The sequence below is a fragment of the Nicrophorus vespilloides genome, unplaced genomic scaffold (genome assembly GCF_001412225.1).
Source record: "Nicrophorus vespilloides isolate i.1.1-1 unplaced genomic scaffold, Nicve_v1.0, whole genome shotgun sequence".
Taxonomy (NCBI): Eukaryota; Metazoa; Arthropoda; class Insecta; order Coleoptera; family Silphidae; genus Nicrophorus; species Nicrophorus vespilloides.
The window spans coordinates 27,690-33,440 of NW_017097260.1; the positions used below are offsets into that span (position 1 = coordinate 27,690).

General features: G+C 30.2%; 1 pseudogene; it reads left to right on the forward strand.

The window, feature by feature from the left end:
* Nucleotides 1-1,948: 1,948 nt before the first annotated feature.
* On the forward strand, nt 1,949-3,174 carry LOC108559601 (annotated as a pseudogene).
* Nucleotides 3,175-5,751: the final 2,577 nt, after the last annotated feature.

A 5,751-nucleotide genomic window follows, 5' to 3' on the forward strand; every position in this document is an offset into this window, starting at 1 on the left:
TTTTTAAAATAATATAATAATTAATTCAGGTTAGGTTACATTATTTTACATTCATAACTTTAAAAAAAAAACATATAATTAAACTGAGAAAAAAAATCTAGAAATTAACTCTGCATAAATCACAAAAGAAACAAACAAAAAATCAAAATGTGCAGAACGAAAAACAAAATTTAGACAGAAACGATACGTTGACGTATCAATTGATTTACGTTTGTCCGTCGCCTGAAACGCATCAATCATTATTGGAAGAGCAGAAATGACAGTCGAAAGGGAAAAAGAAAAGATTAAAACGTTTTATATGCAGTTATTCATTCGCGTATCGCTGCAGTCGCGTTTGAAAAACAAATGAAGAATTTAAATTAACAAAACGTAAAAACAAAGGTAAAGTCAACTACAACAGAGCTGAAAAAATATGTGTGTGTTTGTGCTTTTCATTTTCCGCAAATAAAATTTTAACATTACAATTCGATGAATTTTATTTTCGTCGGTTTTAATTAAAGTAACATTTTAATATTATTAAATTCACAATTTCCAATTGCAATTGAATAATTAAATTAAATAATATTTATTAACTATTATTGCAATGATTTATACTTGTTATTATAATATTCAAGTAATTATAAATATTTGAATTAAGAAATAATTCTGAAAGTTTAGTTCTATTTTATAATAATACTAATTAAATATATAAAAACTAATTCAACATTTATAAATGAAAACACTTTACTATTTTACAATTTTCGAAAATTTCTTTTATTACTTCAAATTACACAACAACAACAAAAAATACGGTTTAATTTTAATGACTTTACTTATCAACTAGTAATTAAAGATATTTAAAAAATATATATAATCGTAGAGCATCAATATACTATTGAAGTTAATCTGCAAGACTGTACTTAATGTTTACAGGAATATATTGTAAAATAAATATACTATATGACATAATTAAAAAATATATATTGGTAAATTTTCGATCACAATATATCTTTAAAAATTCCGCTCATATGCAAAATAAGGTGATAAAATACCATCTAGAAAATTAACTCCCACAAAAGTCACAGACTACATATTATTCATGGACTTCTGACACTGGGCAAGAACTTCCTAATGTGAAAAGCAAACCGATTTGCTAAATGTTCAGTTGAGAGATTGCAAATAAAATTGAAGTATTTTTGAAGATGTTAAATTTACGAAGTCTCAATTAGAATTCAATAGCTTAAAATTAAAAATAATTTATTATTATTAAAGATTTAATAGTAATAATAATAATATTTATTGAAACAGTAAAATTACAAAATTTAAAAAAAAAACTCAATATAATAATATAAATTGGGCGGAAAGACCTCGGTCGTTAGCCCTTTGGCCAGCCTATAAATATATTTTTTTATTTTATGTTAGAATTTATTTATGTATAGAATGTACTTTTTTTTCTTATGTATTGATGTTTGGCCAATAAATTATTATTATTAATATAAATATCATAAATCAAAAAATCAACTGCTTCAAAGGGCTATTGACTATCAGTCTTTCCGCCGGTATTTTCGCTTTTAATTAAAGAAATTTTGGTTGTGTTATATTATTACCAAAATTTTGTCAACCTTAATGCAAAATTGTAAATAATTAATTGTAAAACATTCTTAGTTATGGTTACAATAAGTGCAAATTCGAGCAATATATTAATAATTAATAAAATGTTTTTTTTCAATTTAAAATAATAATAATGTTTATTGCATCAGTCGTACAAAAAAAAAAACATATACAGAAATAAAAAGATAATAAATATATATAATTTCAAAAAAGTCAAGTGATACAAATGGCTATTGGACTTGAATTTATATTATCAGCTATTAATGGTAAATAAAATATGATATCAAAGTCCGCTTGTTGCAAATATTGATTATTGTACGTCTCGTGTGGATTTTATTATTGTAAACATATGGTTTCAACTTATAAGCATTGCAAGGTCAGTTAGTAGAGTTTTCAATACGTGTAAATTATGAGCTGTTTAATAGCACCAGCATTTTATTTTACTCTGGTTATTCTCGTCTTGAAGATCTACGTAGAATTTATAAAAGGATGGTGTAGATCAAAAGTGTGTTTGGTTGGAAAATCCGCAATTGTGACGGGCGGTAACTCTGGTAAATCCATCAATATTTTGTATCTAAAAATTATAAACAACAGTTGTTTAGGCATTGGATACGAAACCGCACTTGATTTGGCATCGAGAGGATGAAGAGTGATAATAGCCGATATCGCGGATTCGGAATCGAGTAAAAAGCGAAGCCCAGATGAAACAGGTAACGATAATATCGTCTGCAAACGGATGGACTTGGGAAGTTTGAAGTCGACTCGAGAATTTGCCGAAGATATTCTAAAAACAGAATCTAGATTAGACATTCTCATCAACAACGCCGGAGTTGGCGGTTTTCAAGAAATCTACACCGAAGATGGGATTTTGAAGGATATGCATATCAACCATTTCGGTTCATTCCTATTGACCAATCTCTTAATTGGTAAAAAGTGTTCACGTATAAACAGCGAATGACATTTCTTATTTTTTTCTAGATATTTTAAAGAAAACACCTAAGAGTCACGTGGTCTTTGTCAGTTCACTTTTGTCATTATTGCATCAGCTGAAAACGGTCGAAGACATCAATAGACCTTCCAGGTTAAAGAACAAAATTATTCAATCGATTGTCCACTATAGCATCAGCAAATTATGCAATATAATCTCGGTGAGGGAATTCGCCCGAAGACTTTTGAAGCATAACATATCGGTGAATGCCGTACACCCAGGCATGGTCCGTACGTCCATCTTCGATTCAGCTCGGAAACGGCTTGGACATTTCACGTGGATTTTCAAAATTCTCATGTTCCTGATTGACAGCATTTACTGGCTGATTGGAAAAGTAAGCTACATGACGTAATTTTTATCATCAAGACAACGCGCTTTTAATTTAAGACTGCAGAGGAGGGCGCTCAGACTACATTGTTCTGCGCCATTGATAAATCCGTGGAAGGAGTATCCGGACAACTTTTTGTAGATTGCAAAATCTACAAGATTCCGGCAACAGCTGCGGACCAGACATTCTCGGGAGCCGTTTGGTCTAAGAGCGAGGAGCTAGTAAAATTATCCACAGAGGAGAAATTACAATATTGATAAGAATTAAAGTTTACTAGTAACATTTAGAAAAATAAATAATATTCTTTTTATATATTTATTTAAATCAATCTATCTTACTTAATTGATGATCTGGAATTTTACTTGAAAAACTGATCCAATTACCATCCCTTGCATACATTTACTTAACTGAACTCAGTTATAAATAATTTATTGACATAGTCTTTCGAAAGGAAGTCCCAAAAAAAAACCTACATTTTAAATTTGCTGTCATTTTTTGCGGTAAAACCAGATTAGATATTTATATTAGCCAACATTGAAGTGAAATTATGGTACAACGTATGATGGAACAACGCATAGAAATTGTAAAAATTGACTTAAACAATGCTCATAATTTTACGGAAATTGTTCACAGATGTCGTACTATGTTGATGGATGGACGTTGAAACTACGCCTGGGTGTACGGCGTTCACGGATATCAAAAGACTTAAAAACTTTTTATTATATTTTTCAATTATTTTCTAAATATATTTTTTTCTCATTCATATTTTCAAGTCACTACTGCATCATTTATTTTCATTCTAAGTAAAATTAATCGAATTTATTGAACGAATTAAAAATACAACAATAGCTCTTATGATTAAACGGTTTTTTATCTTCATATAATCAAGTCCCTTTTTGTGCTTTTTAATTAGTCCGGTTTCTAGCAGTTCGGGATATTGTTCCGCCAACTACCCGGACTATGCGAGTTATTCCAACAGCATTATTAAAATTTAAATGTACCGCAAATCATCCAGAGATCTAGATAAAAATTGCGTATGTAGTGTGAAAATTGCTGCGAAAAATTTAGCAAATGAACGGATCAACAGATTAGTTTAATATATGATTTTGTTCTTTGTTTTTGTTTCGGGTCGTGCGGAAATAAAGCTGTTGAATATCTTGATCGAGGGACGTAATGGATTCAAAAAAAAACACGAAGCTAAAGGGCGGAATCACGTACGCCGCATAAAAGTAAATGCGAAACAGTATTTCCTGTTGGCTTTGTGTGAATGTTGCTATCATTTATTTATAAATATATATATATATAAATGCATATTTTTTGTTCCATATCGATTTAACTGGAGGGCTAAAAATAAATAATGTTTTAAACGTAAATAGTATGTACCATAAAATTATTAGTTTTGTAGAGAGAGCTGCGTTATTAAAGTGCATTTTATAAATATATCTATATATGTGCATATAAATGTGTAGTATATTTTATGGTATCGTGTAAAAACGTTATTGCAGGTCATTGAAAATTTCGGCGGATTATTTTATCGCCGTTTATCGGCCGTAAATTGCATTCACTACATTTCCTTGTCCAATTAAATTAATACGTTGATCCGCATTGTTCCCAAAATCCCAATCACTATTATTTTTATTTAGATGAACATTGTATTTGCGTTATTAAAAATATTCGTAGATTTTTTTTAAATTTCAAATTTCGGTATTAGAAAGATTACATGTTTTCAGCAATTGTATGGAAGTTTTTGGATCGAATAGCGTAAAAGTTTTGAGTCGAATAAACAGGATATATAAAAGCACTGTTAAATCCGTGACTTGTGATGAGCTGCAACAGCGACGGCACACAGGAAGTTCTCGTCAATAAAATATAAACCTTTTTGTGTCTTCATCCAAATCCTCCCGCCTCGCTTATGCAACTCAAGACTGGTACACCGCTTTGAAAATATGGAATTGCTGTATATGGAATGGAACGGTTGAGAGCATAACAGAAAAAATGTAAATTTTAAAGTGCAAAGTGTATCATTCGTTATCTATTAATGTCTTATTATGTTCACATTTCGAAATACCGAAATTACGAAAAATATTGATTATTACTTATTTATTATCTAACAATTTTTATTGGTCCCTTTAGAACTAAAGGGTTATTGACTGTAGTCCTTCTGTCTGTATAGTTATAATAAAGTATATAAAATATATCAGACAAGGTACATATAAATATAGTTAAAAAACGATGAACATACAATAGTAAATAACTATTTTTCAGTAACTAATAAAACCAACATACACTAACACTGGTTTCTAACCGGTGGGTCGCAACTCACAAGATGGTCACCTTGGTTTTTTTGTGTGGTGACCAAAATTAAAATTAGACTTTGAGTTTTTAAATGACATGAGTTTGTATTGAGAAAACAAAACTTGAATTTTACTGGGACGTTTCATAACAAAGCCAAGTTAAGTTAAGGTATTGCAGAAACCCTCGGTTAAGCTACTTCTTGAAGACAAGACATCAATGTAGACTTTCTGTTTTATAGAACTGCTACTGCTAAGGTGAAAAGGTCATGGAGATTATAAATTCGTTCTTTTAATGTAATGACGTATAATGGAAAAACTTGTGTGGAGCACCATCCGTGCTTGTAAAAGCCCGACAACAATCCAAGCAATTAAAGAGCTTGCATCCCGAGAAAAGAGACTACACTGCATGATTGCCCGTGCTAGCAAGACTCTTCCAAACACTTTGCAAGAATTGCAGGATTCTTTAGTGACAATTGTCTATTATATAAAATATAGTGCTGTCAATACTCGTCTGATCAAAGAACTGATAAAAATATGAACTATGATATACG